The 21097-nt window shown below is 35.8% G+C and overlaps 1 protein-coding gene across 1 annotated transcript in view; it reads left to right on the top strand.

Annotated features, from left to right (window-relative positions):
* The window catches only part of DYM (dymeclin), a 349582-nt gene that overhangs the window by 283776 nt on the left and 44709 nt on the right, over positions 1-21097 (top strand).

The following is a 21097-nucleotide window of genomic DNA, read 5'->3' on the forward strand; positions in this document are numbered from 1 at the left end:
ACTCACATGTGGCTATTATTTTTTTCTACTATTACTACAATAACAACTAATTTTTATATATTAGCAGTTAGCATATTTGCAATTTAAAGATAAATACTTTAAGCTTTCTGATGTTGCCGTGAGCTTTCTGCCTTTTATTTCCAGCAATAGTTCAGTAATTGATGAAATAAATTTGAAAAACTGTTTTTCATTCCAGCTTTAATATTATGAAGCTCACATTACACCTTCTACCTGTCTAGACAGTTCTCACTTTTCATAAGTAGACAAGTTTCCACAGTCATATAATAGAATTACTGAATACAGTAATTCTCATTTTACATTCAAGTAAGTCTTAAAGATGTAATTTTAGCAGCATTGTGTTTTCAAATCCAGTTCCTGTTCTGTAGCAGATAGGTTCTGTTGTTGCTATAAATGATAGCTGAACAGTAATCAGGTAATTTTCTCTTCTAAGAAACATGAAACTTTTCTTGGGGATGGGGGATTGTTCTTGGCAAACAAAAATGATGTGATTTAGGTCTTTTAAAGAAATTCATGAGATTATTTGTAATTCAACTTGAACATGTCCTTCTTGTATGTATTGTTCCTTTTTATTGAAATACTCTTTCTCAAGATTGTGCACAACTCACACACACAGTATCTTCAGGTCTTTGCTTAAATGACACCTCCTCAGTGAAGCCTTCCCTGACCACACCATCCAAAAACTGAAACCTCCTTCTAGCAATCCACATTCCTTCTTTAGCTTTATTTTATAATGCCATAAATGATGGTTATTTTAGAAGCCCTGTGATAGTTCTTCTTACCTCTGAGATATATGCAGTGGTCCCCCATTATCCTCAGTTTTGTTTTCTGGAGTTTCAGTTACCCACAATCAAATGTAGTCTAAAAATATTAAATGGAAAATTTCAGAAATAGAAAATTCATAACTTTTAAATTGTGCACTGTGCTGCGTAGTGTAATTAAATTTTGCTCTGTCCCACCTGGAATGCGAATCATCCCTTTGTGTGGGGTATTCACGTTGTATATGCGGCCTGCCCATTAGTCACTAAATAGCCATTACTTAGCAGCCATCTCGGTTATCAGATCAGAAAACCATTGTATATATTAGGTTTGCTACTATCCATGGTTTTGGGAATCCACTGGGGGTCCTAAAATGTATCCCCCATGGATAAGGGGGGAATACTGTATTGCTGAGGTATCTCTGAACTCTGACTCTGTGATGGAACAAGGGTTTGCACTTCTCTACTACCTCAGTAGCCCAGTCCTTAGGGAATTGAGCTTTCTTTTATAATTAGTTTGCTTGTAAGAGAACTTATGGAATGTCTAATCTTAGTTGGGAATGAGTTGTTGTGGCCTTGGCTAAGGATGAAGTGACAATACTCTTTCAAGCATAGCCCTCTGGAGAAAAGGCCACTTCCCTTCCCCAACAGAAGAGTTTTACTACTGGAGACCCTAGGGCCCTAACTTGCTTTTTAGTGGGAAGAGAGAAACTGCCTCATCTTAAACATATCCCTGTGTATATTAGTCAGCTCAGGCTCATAACAAAATACCACAGACTGAGTGGCTTAAACAACAGCAGTTTGTTTTCTCGCAGTTGTAGAAACTGGAAGTCCAAGATCAAAGTGCCAGTAGTGTGGGGTCTGGTGGGGTCTGGTGAGGGCCCTCCCCTTGGGCTGCAGATGGCTGTCTTCTCACTGTGTGTTCACAAGAAAGTGTGTTCACTGTCTGTTCACGTGCACAGAGAGAGAGATCTGTGGTGTCTCTTTGTATGAGGACACTAATCCTATTGGGTCAGAGCCTCACCCTTACGACCTCATTAACCTTAATTACTTCCTTATTCCAAATACAGCGGTACTAGGGGTTAGGCCTTCAACATAGGAAGTTTGGGGGAGACACATACATTCAGTCCCTAACACTGTGCATCCCAAATTATTTCTGAGTTCAGTTCAATTAAACAAACATTTTTTTGAGACCCTGTTAAATGTACAGGCACTATGCAAGGCATCAAAGAGGCACAAATGAATTATCCCAGGCTCAAGAACTTAATATTTTTAGTGAAATAAACATGTATATGATTAACTTGAAAATGTGGTAAATATTTTTCTAAGCTACATTTTGAAGGGTGAATTGAAAATTGCCAGGCAGGTTTGTATAGGGGAGGGAAGTGAGTGTAGGCCAAGCAGTTAACGGAGGAACAGAATGGAGTGTGCAGGAATGATGAGCGGACCGATGTGGAGTGAAATAAGGAGTGGTGAGCACAAATTTAGAAGTGCAGGACTGCCTTGTAGTGTTTGTGCTTCCTGATGCTGCCACAACATTTTCTGGAAAAGTAGCAAGTACCTAGTATGTTGATTTTCACAATGAAGGATGAGTTTTAAAAGACTGGCAATGACTGGCATTTACAATCTACAATAAGAGGCTGTGCAAATAAAATACAGTGATACAAATCACTTAATTAGTGGGATTAAGTGAATAAAATTTCCACACAAATATTTAGGGTTGTATTTGAAAAATCACAGTGAAATTTAAAATACTGTGGTTATCAGAGATGGAAAAAAAATGCAGTCACTACTTCAAGTAAGGAAAATATTAGATTAAAATCTTTGGTTTTCTGCAGTGTTCCTTAAGTTTCTATATAAGAGTTCTAAAACTGGGGTTTTCTTCACACAGATGTTCAAAAATCACTATTCACTTCCAACCAAGATAGAGTAACAGAGACTAGATTTACCCTTCTGCCTGAAACAACAACAAAAACAGACACAGTATATAGAACAGGGACTTTGGAGACACTGGGCATCAGGCAACAAAAGAAGCAAATCCCTGAGAGATGTAAGCAATTGAGGGGAACCCTGTGAGTATTATAGCTTACTGTCTTGAAAGTTCCCAGACTACTGTTCAGAATTATAGCTAATAAGCCAACAAATGGAATCATAAAAATACTCAACCCAAAAGAAGACAGAAAAAATGGAAAAAGGGGGAAAAAAAGAATAGGACAAATGGAAAACTACAGCAAAAGGACAGGCGTAAATGCAACCATATCACTAACACCAGTCAAAAGAAAGCAAGAGGGACTTATCAGCAAAGTGACTTCAGAGAGGAAACATCACCAGAATAAAGAAAATTATTTCATAACAATGAAGGAATCAGTGTATCAAAAGGACTATTGTAATCCTAAATGTGTACGTTGTAACATACACATTTGAAGCAAAAAGTAATAAAATTGCAAGGAGAGACAAATTACAGTTATAGTTGGAGCTTTCAATATCTCTTTGTTATTAATTAATAGAAGAAGTAGACAGAAAATGAGTAAGAGCGTAGAAGACTTAATACTATCAAACAACTTGACCTAGTTGACATTTATGGAACACTCCAACCAATAACAGCTCCAGCCAAAACATTTGCATAGGAACATTTGCCAACAAAGACCAGATTCTATGCCATCAAACTAGTCTCAGTAAGATCTAGGTTATAAGATTCAAGTCATGGAAAGCTTGTTTTCTGACCACAATGGAATTGTAAAAGATATCAATAATGGATAGCTTTCTGGAAAATCCCCATATATTTGGAAATTAAATAACATACTTCTAAATAATCCATGGATCAAAGGAGAAACCAAAAGTGATTTTTAGACTAAGTGAAAATGAAAATAGAACATATCAAATGTTGTGGAAGGACTGCCACTAAAGCAATATTTTAAGGGGAAGGTATAGCCTGAAATGCCTATATTGGAAAGAAAGAAAGATCTCAAATCAATGACTTCAGCTTTCACCTTAAGAAACTAGAAAAAGAACAACAAATTAAACCCAAAATAAAGAAAATAAAGATAGTAATAAAAAGCAGAAATCACTGATATAGAAAACAAATGCAGTAGGTAAAACCAAAAGCTCATTCCTTGAGAAGATCAACAAAAACGATAAACCTTTGACCAAGATTGTATGTGGAGTAATTTTGGACTGTATCATGAACATATATGATGGTTACACAGATGAGGTATCCCTAATCTAAAAATCCAAAATACTCCAAAATTCAGAACTTTTAGAGCACCGACATAATGCACAAATGAAACGTTCACCGGAGCATTTTGGATTTCAAATTTTTGAATTTGATATGTTCACCTGGTAAGTATCATGCCGATATTCCCAAATTTGCGGAAATTCAAAATTAAAAACACTTCTGGTACCAATCATTTCAGATGAGGGAAATTCAACCTGTATTGTGGGGACTCTGGATAATTCTGTTATAAACCAGCTGGTCTATGTCTCATAAAACAGAGAATAACATGTTCTCTTTACTGGGGGATCAAGGATTAAATTAAAATACATTTATGTAAAAATTAAAGATTTTTTCAGTGGCATATAAATATAGTTCTGAGTGATCTCAAAATCATGCTGTTCCAGGGAAACATTCATTTTGCTTTGAGTTTCTCTCATAAAATCATCTTAACCTTTACCCTTGACTTTTTCCTACCAGAGCACATCTCTTTTGTTTAAAATACCCATCTAACTCCAACATAACCTTGATTCTAGATGGTTTGCTCCATTTCACGACATGTAGTATTTCCAGGGTTTCTCCAAATCAGCTACTGCATACTAACAACCTGCAGCCTGGACTCGGGCTAGAGAGGTGCTCTGTTTGGTTTGCAGGTTTTTGTTGTTTTTTTTTTTTTTTTAAAGTTAGAATTTGTTGCTAGCATATTAACAAGTTGGAATAGCTGGCAACGCAGAGCCTGCAGTCCTCCATGCCAGAAATCAATTGGAACTGAACGGTGACTTTTTCCATAGGTTCTCTCTTAAGGGTTTTTACATTAATTCCCTCAATTTAACCATCACAGCAACTCTTAACTGCCACCATCATTATCACCACGTATAAGGACACTGAGTCTCAGAAAAATTAAGCGTCGGAAATCCCATGAGCTATTAAATGGAGGAGCAGGTGTTTAAATACAAATGTGTCTGAATTATCCTATATTCCTTTCTGCATAACATAAAACATGAGGTTATTTTATCTTTCATTTCAATTGAGAAATCACTGGTATCCATAAATATTATATGATGCTAGCTGTAGTGCCCCCAGGTATCAAGTTTATCATGTTAAATTATCATGTTAAATGCTAAAAGTTAAAATTTACATTCATTTGTCAATTTTCTTTAAGTTCCTTAATATGGAGTTTACCATAGGCTACTTTCTCATTTCTAGAATGTTGACATTTGTTACCTGTGCTGTCCATATAGGTAACTGATAAATAATTGAGAAAGGTGTTCACTTTAACATTGTTTTCCTATTTAAATACTTTATTTAATATGACTCCCTTTTATGAAAATAACAAGTAATCACTACCAGAGAATGAGGATGGGCACTGACATCTATAGTTTTCTAGTTTCAAAAGGAACACAGAAATTAAACTTCATTTTGAATAAAAGCTGTCCATGATTTAGATAATAATTTATATATCTTATCAAGAAAAGAAGTCTTCCTTACAAAGATAGACTTGTATATTCTAGCTTAATAAATATTTCCTTTTGACTGAACAGATTAGAATCTTTAATCTGGGACTGTTTGTTTCTATCTAAATAGCATTGTTATCAGACTAGAGTTAGGTTTTTCCATACAACAGATCACTTGACAAATAATTAAATACATCTATTGTACAAAAGTAAATTGGAATTAAATACTAACATTTATAGTCTAGGTCATGTAATTTCCTCTACCAAAAGTAAGGAAAATATTAACCCTCTCCACTTTAGCATAAACTTTAAAGAAGTTCGACAGATTCAGGCTTTGAATAAAGTATCTTTTGCTTTCCTTTTTTGCCTTAAGTGGAAATGATGGTGCTGGTAGTAAGAGATTCTTTTACTGTTGCTATCTCTGTTGATTAAGAGTGAACAAAATATCAAAGCATTTACATACAGAGGAAGTAGTAGGTACTTGGTGTTAAACAGACGTTGGGTAATTTACTTTCCCTCAGCTCCCTTCTCTGTAAAATAGGTATAGTAGTATCAATCTTATGTTGACAATGATTTCTCTAAAGACCCAATCCTATATTTGTTGTGTAATAGATACTCTATAGAGGGTAACCATAAGCCTCTTCATCATTGTTGTCATCATCATCATTATCATCATCATCACAACAAAATGACTTTATGGTTTTGACAGACCTGAAGATATATTGTGTGGTAACTATATATTCCAAGTCAAAAGTTGTGACATGGTTTGTAAGCAAATGGTAGAATCACATTAGGTGACATTTTAAGTACTCAGTATATCAAGAAACTTTACAGTAGGTGTCTTAAATTGGACACTGTTCCAACAAATTAGAAATGGTGACACTCTTTAAGCCTAATGGGTTATTATTGAATATTGGTCAAATCTCCTTATCAGTTGTAATTACAGTACAGTGAAAAATCTGTGTAACCCAAAGATACTGAGTTTCAGATTTTAAATAACTTGTATCAAAATAAAGTTCAGTAATAGTCTTGTACATGAAGGCAGTGAGATCATTATGGAATGGAAGGAGCGTTGGATTGGGAGTCAAAAGACCAGTTGTTCTGGCTCTCAGAACGCTTTGTGACTGTGGTCTAGTTGTCACCTCTCTTGTTTCTCATCAACACTCGAAGAAGGGAGCTGGATTACATTGTGAAGATCCCAAATATAATGTACCAATGCCTTTCAGTGACCTGTAATGGGAATTAACTGTAGCTTTTGAGCCAGCAGAGGGAGCACGAAGCATGAATTTATGTCTGGGTTTTAGGAAAATGAGGGCGTGGGGAGGGGGGGAGGTTACATGGTTAAACATTAATCACAGTTCTTAAAATTGATTATTTCCTATCAGGTTATGCCCAACGTGATTTGATCTATAATTTTATCTGGAGATGGTGGCATTCTTACAACTACTGATAGAATTCTACCTCTATAATTATCGGTGGTTATAATAAAGGACTATATTCCAAAAGTACATTTAATCCATAGTTATTTCTGAGGATTACTATCGTTTATTTTCTCTCTGTTAGTGTATTTTTATTAGAAAGAATTATAATTTTATCATTTCAGAAATGTTCTGTTGATATGGAAATAACTGGGCTATTTGAAGCCATAAGAATCTTTAAGTGATACCTCATTTATCTAGCATGCTTGGGAATTGTGGAGTTCCACATATTTTCCAAATAACAAAATCATGTTTCACTAAAGCACCACCTTAGAAATGTTAAAAGGTATTTGGGATAGAGATCTTGCTATTGCACACTTTTGTGAGTTTGAAGTAAAGACCTTACACACATTTGAATCTTTTTCTCATTGCTGCGGGATTGTTGTTTTGAGCATGTACTGCTGTACTTAAACCATAGTGGGATTCTGAGTTTGCTCCTTCTTTGATGTTGAGGGCCTTTTTTCTCTTTTTGGTCACACTAGTCTTAAATTTTTCCCATTTCCACATTATTCCCACAATAGTTTTCCTTTCTTCTTTGTTGCTTTTATTATTTAGAAGCTTTAGCTGAGGAAGCCAGTAACTGAGCTTTCTGAGAATTGTGTTAAATTAAGACTCTAATTTAAGGCCTAAGGAGTTAAATCCATGGCTTTCTTATGGGCATTGATAACAACTTCATTCATGGAAATTGTTCTCTCTGTGTGGTTTGGGTTTATGTATTAAGAGTTTGGAAAGGGGGCTACTTCTTTATTCAGGATGAGTCACAGTAGAGGTGGGTTTCTTATGAAGTTACTGTAAATATATGATTGATTGGTTTTGTGGTTTTTCTTAAAAGTAGTTTAGAACTTTACAAAGAATATCTTATCCAACAGTCAGTAGATATTTTATTTAAAAGGAAAATGAGGGATCATTAACCCACTGAAACCACTGGTATATACAGGAGGCATTGTGGAAGCATTCAAAGAAGAAAAAAGGAATGGACATTTGTGCCCTTGAACTTGTATTCACATAAGAAATGAGACAAATGTACAAACAAAAGATAAAGGAAGACATGGGAAAAATGTGTAGGGCAAGTACAAATTAATAATTAGGTACACAAAGGTCAAAAGGAAGTTGAAATAAATGGATAAATTTTTACAGACATAAGATTTTTTTATAGTGATGAAGCTAATAGGTGTTGAAAAAAGGCATTACCAGTAAAGACCTATAATTCCAGTTAAGACTTCCTGCTCTTATAGCCATCCCAAAGACTAACTATATTCACTAAATTAAGATTAAGGGCTAAGCAAAAAGGAAATTTCAAAGTTCTAGTTAGGATTCTCAAATTAAGGGTCCAACACCTGGGAAATATTTTGGCTATCATTTGTGTCATAACGTAGTTATAGGTACTCTGCAGCATTTCCACAAAGTTAGCAATATCATGTTTCCTGTGACTATCTTTGTAAAATCTGACATATAGTAAACATGCTTTATTTGGTAGGCTTCCCCTGAGAGGAAATTTCTTTACACTTAGGAAGTGCCTTATGACCTGTGATAATAATAACTTCTACACGGCCATCCTGGCTCCTCTTGCGCTCACTGTGAAGTCATTCCACTTTCCAAATGAATTTTCTCATTCAATGTTATTTTGATCCCAATTATTCCCATAAGTTAGTGACACTGTGCCATAGGATTTTTAAAAAACTGGACAGATTTGCTATTTCCTTGCATGCAGTTTTCTCAAGAGACTAAGAAAGGGTCACCGAAAAGACAACCAAATTTCTTTCAAGTCAGAAAATCTCTTTCTTTACAGAGTATAATTTTCTAATAGAGAAGAGAAAATACCATAAAACTTCTCACAAGATTGATATATTTAGAATTGCATACTAATTATGAAAATTAGTCTTTCATCATAGTTTAGTTTATAAAGGATATATATTTTAAAATACATTATCCATGAAATATGTATAAAAGGAGTAAAGTTCTTTTGAGATAAATTTTCAATTTTAGTTTTGTAATTTTGCTAAATAACATTTCTGACCAAATCTAGTCAAAATCGGAAAGAAGCCAAGCACAGTGGCTCACACCTATAATCCCAGCACTTTGGGAGGCTGAAGTGGGAGGATCATTTGAGGCCAGGAGTTTGAGACCAGTGTGGGCAACAAGGCAGGACCTAGTCTCTGAAAAAAAATAAAAATAAAAATAACCGGACTTGGTGACACGTGCCTCTTGTCCCAGCTACTCAGGAGGCTAAAGCTGGAGAATCACTTGGGTCCAGAAGTTTGAGGCTATCATAAGCTATGATTGCACCACTGTACTCTAGCCTGGTCAACAGAATGAGACCCTGTTTCTTAAAAAAAAAAAAATTGAAAAAAAAAATGTACTTATGTTAAAAACACACAAATGAAATTTGCATGAATGTTTTTATGGAAAATGAAAATAATTGTCTTTAAGCTAATGTTAGATGCTCTTGTATCACTCTCTTATAAATTTGGTAATATAGTTACCAGAGTTTATATTGACAAATTGTATATTTTATCCATTATTTTCAACATATTTTATCAGCAAAATTTTGTAACATCATTTTAAAGTTGTTAGCCATCTTTCAGTTTTCTTTCTATGTATTCCATATTTTGACTTTAGTTACCTTAGCTAGGGGAAATTCAATTCCTGAGTTTCAGCATTTTTTTTTAAGAAACATTGTTTAGTCCAATACTTTGCCATGTTGTATGACTAGTTATTTTTGGGTTTACATATAATTTTTGATTATGCAGTCATACCATGAAGATCATACTGAATGTTGTACTATAATTTTAAGTTCTTGCTAAGATACACTGTGTGTTTTTAGGATACTAGGATTGGGTTCTCCAGTTATAATGCAGGGTGTGCCCTTTTGGTGGGAACCTCTTTCACTAAATATCACACATATATTTCTTTGTCTTTTGCTTTTACTATATATAGGGTTTTTGAAGAAGATGAGTTACTGTGTTTTCTTTATAGTGTTGAAATATGGAGCAGTAGGTTCTACTAGAACATGTATGGTGCTTAGTGTACTGATGGACACATCTGTTGTCCATGTATTATGCTGTATACAGCTAGTCACAAGACATTTGTATTTTAACAAGCATTACTTGACAGCAAGCTGGTGGTGCTGAGGTTTGTTATTTTGTTCTCCACCTTTTATGCCATAAAATCAATACCATTTTAGCTCTTGTTCTGGATAGAAATGAATTTTAAGCTAGTTATTATATACCTAAAATAATGTTTATGGTTATTAAGGCAATTAAATGTGAATGAATGGGCAGTTTACTCTGCCCTAACCTTGCTTCTTTGTATAAATGTCAGTTTTCTTAGCAAAGATTGTTATGTAATTAGTCTGTCTTTCGTTTTAACTTTTGGTCCTTAAAAATAAGATTTTTAAACTAAAATCAACTAAGACTGCTTGTTTCTGATTTTGTAAGGCAAGAATACCAATGTCATTGCAGTTTCTTTTATTGGAGTAAGAATGATAGAAAAGAAGAGAAATCATCAATTAGTAGTAAGCATATTTTAGACCATGTTGTGTGCAGAACGCTGTCCAAAGATCTACAATCAAGGCCTTAAATGAACTTGGCATTTGGAAAAATACATGTTTACAGTACAAATATGCATTACACTTGTGCGTAGCAGTTTAAGAGCAACTTTGAAGCCGCGTATTGAAGCAAACAAATAATTAAGATGACATAATTGGATAGAGAAGAAAAGCCTGGGAAGTTACTATTTCTATTATAATCTGCAAGTACAAAGAGACAAGTTTCATAACATGAATTTGTTCTGTCTTCGTTGGCTTTGATGATTTTTTTTTTGTTATGGTGTATTAATCCTCACATTTCCTATATTTGCTAGAACCATCATTATCTATCCCTTTCTCCTTCAGCCTTTTCCCTCAGTTCTCTCTCTCTCTGTCTCAGCTTAAAGTCACTTCATTCTCTCTTCTTGCACATAGGTTTTCTCCATGAAGCTAAGCGTGACTATAGCCAACTCCAGAATTACGTCTTTACAGTCTTCTAACCAGTGAGAAAAAACAACTTTCTCACCTTTCTAGTTAGTAAAATCCTAGGGAATATTTCCAGCTGGCTCAACTAGAGCTTATATTCATTGACCAATCTTTGTGACTCAGGGAATGAGCCTGTGTCATAATCTCACTTTTTTAAGGAAAGTAGTGTCTGTTTCTGAAAGTAAGGGGTGAGAGTGAATCATATTGGACAGGAAAAAAAATTAGCCATCATAATTAATAAATCTCCATATAAGAGATAACGAAGTGGTAATGAGTCCATGGTCTAGACTCGAATTACCAGGCTGTGAATTATAGCTCTTCCGTTTATCAATAGCATAGTCCTTGGCAAGTTAATTTACTTCTGTATGTCATCACTTATAATGTGACGTTAATAGTAATACTGTCTTCATTAAGAATTGTATATTTAGTTAACAAATATAAAAGGTTAGAGAGATGTGTGGCGTAGAGCACATTCTCAGTAAGTGCTAGCTACCATCATTCTTATTATCTACATCATCATCATACAAAAAGATACCATTGGGACCCATCCCAGGAATGTAAGTCTGGTTTAACATGCCATAATCAATCAATTCACTACTTTATTAGACTTAAAAAGAAAACTATGTGATCATCTCAGTAGGTACAGAAAAAGCATTTGACAAAATTCAATGGCCATTTATGAAAAGAAATGAAACCAGCTTTCACATAACAAGGAACAGAAGGAATTTCTTCAACCTGACAAAGAGCATTGATGAACACCTTACAGCTAAAATCATACTTAGTGAAAAAATGATACTTTTCCCCTAAGATCAGGAAAATGGCAAGAATATGTACTCTGACCTTTATTCAGTATTGAATATAGGTCCTAGCCAGTGTCGTAAGTCAAGAAACAGAAGTTTTTAATATCCAGATTGAAAAAGAAGATTTAAAACTATCTTTTACAGTCTATTAACTATTTAACTATTTGCATAAGACATTAATATGTGTTTTAAAAGTCCTAATGAATCTACAAAAAACCTACTAGAATTGATAAATGCGTTTAGCAGGATCATAGGACACAAAAAGGTCAGTGTATAACAATTTTATTGTTAAATTTATTGTTAAGTTTGTTATTGTCAGTATATAACAAATTTATTTCTACATTCTTGCTATGAACAATCAGTAATTGAAAAATAATACCATTTAACAGCAGCATCAAAGATATGAAATAACTTAAGGATAGACTTAAAATACATTCAAGACCTGGTACACTGAAAACTATAAAACATTGCTGAAAGAAACTAAGGAAGACCTAAATAAACAGGGTGATTTTATCCTCATGGATTAGAGACTTAGTATTGTTAAGATCCTGAAATTGATTTATACATTGAACACAATCCTAATCAAAACCTTACCAGGTGATTTGGTAGAAATTGACAAGTTGATTCAATATTATACAAAAGACCTAGAATAGCCAAAAGCAATTTTGACAAAGCCTAAGTTGGAAGACTCAGACTACCTGATTTCAAGATTTACTATAAAGCTGGAGTAATCAAGACAGTGGGATAATAGTGTATGACAGATTTATGTACCAATGGAATTGAATAGAATCAAGAAATAGACCAGTGCATATATGCTCAATGAAATTTCAACAAGGATGCCAAGGTAATTTAAGGGGGAAAGGATAATCTTTTCAATAAATGGTACTGGAACAATTAAGTAGCTATATGCAAAAATTTTTTTTAAAAAGATACCCAAACCAATTAAATAAATTGTAACTCTTCATGCCATATACACGTATTAATGCAAAATGGATCATAGACATAAATATAAGAACTAAAACTATAAAACTTAACTATAAAACTATAGGAGAAATCAGAAAATCTTTGGGATCTTTGGATTAGGCAAAGATATCTTAGGGCATTAAAAAACCAACTGTTTTGTAAAAATGTGATGAACTGACGAATTTCATCAAATTTAAAATTTTGCTCTTCAAAAGACACTGTTTTTTGAAGAAAATGAAGAAGAAAAACTGCCCCACTACCACCACCCACAGGCCATAGACTGGGAGAAAATATCTACAAAACTTATACCTGATAAAGAACTTGTATCCGGAATATATAAAGAACTCTTACAACTCAAGGAGAAGAAAAACAACCCATTGTTTTAAATGGGCAAAAGATTTGAATAGACACTTCTCTAAAGACAACATATGAGCACTAGAAAACTCATTTGGAAAATGCAAATTAAAACCACAGAGAAAATTACTTCACACCCACTAAAATGGCTGAAGTTGAAAAGACTGAAATGCCAAGTGTGAGCAAGAATGTGCAGCGGTGTAGCAGTTTCTTATAGAGTGAAACAACGTATAATCCAACAGTCCTACTCATAGGTATTTATTCAAGAGAAATGAAAACATATGTTCACACAAAAACCTGAACAGCTGTTTACAGCAGCCTTCTTTGTACTAGACCAACACTGGTAAATAAAGAAATCGAGGCACATCTGTGCAATGGAAAACTACTCAGCAATAAAAAGGAATGAATTACTGATACACAAAACAGCATGGATGCATTTAAAAAGTATTATGCTGAGTGATAGCTGGCAGACACAAAAGAGTACCTACGGTATAATTCTGTTTGCAGGAAATTTTAGAAAGGGCAAAACTGCAGTGACAGGAAACAGATCAGTGGTTGCCTGGAAAGGTGAGGGGAAGGGTATTGGAACAAGAGATTGAGTGTAAAAGAGCCCAAGGGAACTTTTTGGGGTAATGGAAATGTTCTGTATCATGATTGTAGTGATGGATTACATGAGTGTTTACATTTTCAAAACATTTTCATTGCACTGTCTACTTAAAATTGGTGAGTTTTTATTATATAAAGATTATTTCTCAATAAAGCTGATTAAAACTAAGGTAACCAGTAGCATAGGACTGTCATGAAGGACCAGCAGTGGTTCAGAAGCAGGGAGAGCACAGGTTTGAGAAATCTTTCCCAGAGAGTGTGGAGTCGGTGGTATGGGGGCTGTAAGGACTTGCAGGAGAGGAGGAAGGAGGTGTGTCTACACGTAGAGAGAATCAGTGTCTACAGATGAGAGCATGACACTTGCTGTGAGATTTGGTTTCTAGCTCCCACTCCACCCCTAATAATTTTAATAGTTTTTTGTTTTGTTTTGTTTTTACATTTTAGTAGCTCTTTAGGATGTATAAAGAACTTTTGCATTCACTACACAATGTAAATTTGATCATGGGTCAAGTACCTAACTCTCTACACCTAGGTTTCTTTATCTGTAAATCGTCTGCTCCCAGGTCTTTTGTGGAGTTCAGTTACTTCTCTTTTCCCCCATGACTGCTGTTGCTAGTGTGTTGGAGGAAGGACTGAGGCATGGAGAAAGAGATTGGCTGAGAGTTGTGAGGATTGGCAGGGCTTTCGTAGGAAATGTCTGAAACTTTCAAAGACAGAACCTCCAAGCCCCGTCCCAGTAGGTGACCTTTCTGTGATGTGTTCCCTTTCCCTTCAGAGCATTACTCTAGCACTCTGCTCCCCAGTAGTGTTCAACTTCTTAAAAATCTACACCTATTTTCTGTACTTCCTCACATCCTACTTATTTCTCAATCACTGCAGTCCAGTGATGATTATTCCCTCCTTAAAATTGTTCTCTTGGCTTCCAGAACGTCTTTCTTTCCTAGTTCTTCTCCTACTCCTTATTGCTTTAAGTGACCCTTTCTGGCCTCTGTTCACCCTTTCCGTCTTGGTGTTTCCCACAGTTGCTTTTTTTTGAGACGGAATCTCGCTTTGTTGCCCAGGCTGGAGTGCAGTGCTTGGTTATCTTCTCCACTGCACCCTCCGCCTCCCAGGTTCAAGCAATTTTGCTGCCTCAGCCTCCTGAGTAGCTGAGATTACAGGCACATGCCACCACACCACGCCTGGCTAATTTTTGTATTTTTAGTAGAGATGGGATTTCACCATGTTGTTCAGGCTGGTCTCGAATTCCTGACCTCGTGATCCGCCCGCCTCGGCCTCCCAAAGTGCTGGGATTACAGGTGTGAGCCACATGCCTGACCTCCTACAGTTCTTTCTTACATTACACAATATCCTTGGGTGATCACTTGCACTTTTGTGATTGCAGCTGATGCAAATAACCATAAAATTTCTCCTCCCCTCTCTTCTGAGCACCAAATTAGTATTTCTAAACTGCCCATCTGCTTCTTTCTGACCACCTCCACCTGTTGTTCCTGATCATCTGTAGGTTTCCTAGAAGACTTGTTAAGAGCACAGATTCTAGAGCCAGCAATGCTAGCATTGACTCCTGACTCCACCACTTAGCTGTGCACCTGGGCAAATTACGCTCTCTGGTTCAATTCCATCATCTATTTACAAAAGTGGGAGGGAGAATGGATAATGGTAGGACCTACCTCACATGGTTGTTAGATGGACAGCACCTGATACATAACTCATAACTGCTGCTACTGTTATTAATTTCTTTGTCTTCTGAGCGCTCTCCCTCCCTTTCAACTTGTTTGTATTCCTAGCCTGTCAGTCACCTTATCAGCTAGCCACTGTGTTTCCCAAGTTAGAGACCTCAGTCAGCCCTGATTCCTTTCTTTCCCTCTCCATGCTCTCTGCCTTCCACATAGCTTCCATTTGCTTTACTTTAAGGCCTCCTCATCTCTTTATTTGGATAATGTGGACATTTCCTAAAGGTTCTGTTTCTACTCTTGTTCCCTTGTCCTCTCCTGTCCATCCTTTTCTCCAGGAGCAGAGGAGTCTTTCTAAAACAAATAGAATTTTATACACTTGGCCCACATCGCTCAGGTCAGTGGTTTTCAACCTTCGATTCTAGGAGCCCTGAAGTTCCATGGTAGGGACTTTGTGGCCACCATAGATGGCAGGGCATAGGGAGGAGGCTCAGGACATAGATGCACAAGGAGTAATCTGCCATCCTTACTGCCGAGCCCTGCCTCCCACCTCGCACCTCAATACCAAACACAGCAGCTTTGCATTGATCACTTTCTCATATTGTAGTCCTGCTTTCATAGAACACCTCTGGCTTTCAGGATAAAGTCCAAGGTCTGAGAGAGACATAGGAGGCACTTAATGAGCCATCCTCACTGCTACCCAGCCTCATTGCTGTGCTCTGCTATGTACTCAACACTTGATGCACATGCAGTGCTGTTTCCCCACCCACAGGACTCGTATTTCTCTGCCCAAATCACCTTTGTGGTTGCCTGATTTGCTCGGCTGACTCCTAATTGTTTCTTAAGATGCAGTGCAGGCATCATCTCCCAAAGTGATTTCCTCTTTCTCCCTTCAGGTGCAGTTGGGCAGTCCTTACCTGTGTTCCCCTAACATTCCATGTTCACTTCCAGTCTATTTAGGCATGCCCTTTCTCACCTGACTGCACCCTCTGGGGAGGCAGGAAAGAGACTGTGTTGCTTTTGCTTTCACATTGCCTGGCACATAGTAGGCCCTGGGTAAATATTTGACTCACTGTCTGTCTCAGTGGCTGAGCAAGATGAAATGCAGACCTCTTAGCATGGTCCATGTGACCTTTTTATTTGGCCCCTCTTACCGGCTTCATTTCTTGCCACTTCTTAGCCCTGTGAGTTTTCTGTATTCTCGCCTTTTAAGCTATGGGTATTTCCTTGAAATCTCCCAGTGCCTTTCTAAACACTTTCCCCCTTCTGAATTACTCTTCCTCCCACTTTGCTTTTCCAAATAGCAAGTCTCCTAACCTTCAAGGCCACAGTCAAGATAGATTTCCTCTGTGGAATGCACCTAATCTTCCCCCTGTTCTCCCACAGCGCTCTCTTCAGACCCATGGCATTCTCTGATTTCAGTATTGTAGATTTTTTTTTTTTTTTCCTCATCCCAGTAGACTTGAGTTCCTTGGGGGCAGGGATCCATGCCTCTTTCATTATTTTGTAAGACTGATGTTCCATTAGCTTCTCACTCTGAATAGAATAAAAGTCCAGGGCTTTTGATGTGCCATAAAGCGGCCCTTCACAGTCTGGCTTCAAACTATCTTCGTTCTGGTGTCATCTCCTGCCACCATCTGTGCACCCTACACTACAGCCATTTCCACCAGCTTGTGATTTTCTCAGCGTGTTCCCGTTTGGACTGACCACACTTATTCTGTTTACATGCTGCTTTCTTTTGTGAAATGCTGTCGTTGGCAGGGGCTCTGTTTTCTTCAGGATAGCATGTTCTTTTATCAGATTTTTAAAATGTTATATAATACTTCCTGCATACACGAAAAATAGAGCAATATACCACTCTCTTGTGTATGTATCCAGTGTTACCAAAAGAACATTTTATATCTACTGTATATGTGTCCATATATATATAGAGAGAGAGCGAGTACTCGTGAGAGCTGGACCCCCTTTTTCCTCCTTCCTCAGAGAACAGTGGCTATCCTAAATGTAGGGTTTATCATTTCCATATATATTTGATGTTATTAATATATTTTATCTGTAAATGATTTGTAATATTGTTTTCCATTTTTGAAACAAAATCACCTTGTTCACATTTTCTAAGGATTCTTGCCTATTTTTTACTCAACATTGTTTTTGAGATTTATTCATATTCATACATGTAGCATTAGGTAATTCTAAATTGCTATATAGTATTTCCTTGTATAAATATCCCACAGTTTATTTACCCATTCTATTCTTGATTAGTGTTTTGACTGTTTTCATTTTCTTAGTTTGTAATGAACATTCTTAAGCAAAAAAAAACTAGTCTTTTTCAAATTTTAAAAAAGTATTCTAGCAAATGGATCCCAGCTAAGTAAATATTAAGCTAACTTAAAGATCATTTTTATTTTTAAGACTGATTTTTAAAATCAAATTTATCCATTTACATACAAACATTTTATCTTTATTACTTACTTAATTAGCATTAATCTAGGGGGTAAGTACTTTGAATGCAAAGCTTTAGCAAAAAGTTACTCTTTTCACTCAGCAGTTTGCTAAGTCATGTCTACATATACATTTTGCCTTAAAATGTTAAATAAAAGCCAAAATTAGAATGTTTAAATAAAACTTCGACAGCACTTACTCTAAGATTTTAGTAAAATGCCTGTTAAATTGTATGATAGTAACAAAGTAAATGTGAATTCTCTGTTTCTCTTTGATGGAGAACTGAATGTGACCTCAGATGATCTATTCTTACAGAGAATTTCTTTTCTTCTTTTTTTTTTTTTTTGAGACGGAGTCTTGCTCTGTCGCCCGGGCTGGAGTGCAGTGGCTGGATCTCTGCTCACTGCAAGCTCTGCCTCCCCGGTTCACGCCATTCTCCTGCCTCAGCCTCCGGAGAATTTCTTAAAGATAGCTAGAAGCAGTGTCCACAGCTTCCTGAGGTATACCATTTCAACATTTTATGTCCTTAATAGTAAAATTTTCCATTATGCGCAACCAAAATATCTCATGTTTGAATTGAAGCTCACTTCCTTGTTTGGTGTCCTACTAGCAAGCAAAACAGAGTGTTCATACTCTCTTTTAAAATCAATAAATAAACAAACTAGCCTTTCTTCTCCAAAAGAAACAGTTTCAAGTGTTTTTTGCTCTGGTCCCTAGGACTGTTTAATAATTTTCTTAAATTGATGATGAAAGTTATTATCGATCACCTCTGCTGTTCTCTGATAGTGCACTAATAGGGGACACACACACACACACACACACACGGAATGTGAGAATGAACATCCCAGGTTTGCTGAACTCATGAAGCACCTCTCAAATTCTTATTTTTTCTTCAACTCAGCAAAGTATGCTGCTGTGCTTCACTTGTTCCATTTCTTCTTCCTAACACCAAGAAGCTCACTTCTTTCAGGCGTATTTATTGCTTTTCTTTTTTTGTTTGGGTAGCCAGTTTATGTTTTTGAGTCTTGCCACATCCTGTACAAGAATTGACTACCCAAAGTTCTTTTAGTCTCAAAAAACTTCTGAAATTCCATTTATTCCAGAAAATACACTGCAACCAATTAGAAGCATATTGCTGATTTCCTTCTGTATGCATTTCCATGTAAACCTGTCTTATAAACAATCCCAACTTTTTTACTTTTTTTTTTTTTTTGCATCTCCTGCAAAATAACTTACATACTTCAAAATAAGGACCCCATAATGCAGTTCAGTATTATGTTCAGTTATTCTTACTCAGCAGTTTTGCTTCAGGCAATTTATCCTAAAGATAGTCTCACTCGGGCATGCTTAAAGTTATTTACAAGGGTGTTCATTTCAATGCTGTTTATAATATAAATGTTTGGAAACAATTGCAGTGAGTGATTAATAATGGACTAAATAAATTATGGTATATCTATATCCTTTGATGTCAAGTAACAGTAAACACTCATGTGTTTGTTGAATGAAGGAAGGAATATATTATTAGATGGACAAAGTGCAAGGTACAGCATAGTATATGTTTCATGGAATAAAAAAGATGGATATATATGTATACAGTATGCGTTTGTTTACATGGACTAGTGCGTATAACGTTTCTGGAATCATACACAATAAACTGTTAATATTAGTTATCAGTGGGTCATGGGAATAATGGTGAGTTGAAAGTATGGCATTTACTGTTAACCTTAAAAAGGAAAGATAAAGCAAAACTAAACCTCAAATGGAGAAGACCCAGAAAAATAAAATGATTGGAAAAAAATGTATGTGCCCTTATGTACTGAATCCTGTTTTCTACTTCTTGTATAGTACCTCCATTCCGATGTTCTTGCTGTCTCCTACTTTTGCCTCTGTGCTTTGCCTTCTATTTGGAAGTGCCTTTTATTCTCTCTTGCACAGATAACTCTTTCTTCTTTCTCAAGACATTGTATAGGGCCTAAGCTGACCTTCATGAAACTTCACTGGAGTATTGCATTTCAGGAGTGTTTCATTTCAAAGAAATCATTCAGTTATATCCTCAGCATGTAACCAGTATCATATAATTTCATACTTATTCATTCAGTAATTATTTCATGTAATTATTTTTCTTCCCACCTTATTTAAGTATAAACTTAAATAATATTCACTGCCTCTCTTATGTTTGTTTTGTACAACATCTAACATTACCAATAAATGGTTAAGGAACTTTTTTCCTTGATGATATTAGTTGAAACTTAATCTAGAAAAACTACTTAGTGGCCCAGTCTTCAACGGATATCCTTTTTAAACCATCTGAAATAATTACAGATTTTCCTAAATCGATATTTAAATAAATATTTTATTTGTAAGGGGATTACTAAATACTATGGTGAAGTTTTGGCATGAAAAAAATACTACGGGCCATACTTCAGATTTTTATGGAAAGTACATGGAATCAGAATTGCCTTTATTTTTAAGCCACCATCTATCCCAAAGAAGAATTCTTTCTTTATTAGATACAATAAATTTAATATTGGGATCATATAATTACATATCTCTGAAGTTCTTTTATTAGGCACATATGTATTTAGGATTGTTATGTTTTCATGGTAAACTGGCTTTCATCATTATAAAATCTCCCTCTTTATCTCTAGTAATACTAATATTGTTCTTAAGCCTACTTTGTCTGAAATTAATATGGCCACTGCCATTTCCTTATGATTAATGTTTTTATAGTATGTCTTTTTTGTATCCTTTTGTTAATTTACCTGTATCTTTAAATTTATAAGTGTGTCACTTTTAAATTGCACATAGTTGGATCTTGCATTTTTATCCAGTCTGAAAATATCTGACGTTTAACTGGGGTGTTTAGTGCTTTTATATTTAATGTAAATCAACTGTATTCTTTGAAGATTGTTTGTTTTGCTATATTAAAGAGCCTCTTAGAAGACAGTAATTTGCACTCTAGAGTAAACTAGCCTGACTACTAAAGCATGGCCTTTCTAAGAATTCAACTGAATGTTCATGTTCAATGATTTTTATCTCCTGGCTGGTTGGAGCTCCAGTATCCCTCAGTCTGTTACGGTCCCTAAAATCTCTGTTTAGTTTACAGCTCCTGGATAGTTGTTTACTGCCACACCTTGTGGAGTCTTGCTCTGCACATTACAGCTTAACATTTATACAAACATTCAAGAAGACCCTTGAATTTCTGGACCTGCTTTCTGGAAATTCTCTCCTCTCTAGTATTCTGCCTTGCAAAATGCAGTTGCCACAGCAGCCTTAAATTCCTCTCTCTGTCTGAGCTCAGCACAACACTGCTGTGTACTCTTTGGGT

Source organism: Rhinopithecus bieti, unplaced genomic scaffold, assembly GCF_001698545.2.
Source record: "Rhinopithecus bieti isolate Rb0 unplaced genomic scaffold, ASM169854v2 scaffold_18295, whole genome shotgun sequence".
NCBI lineage: Eukaryota > Metazoa > Chordata > Mammalia > Primates > Cercopithecidae > Rhinopithecus > Rhinopithecus bieti.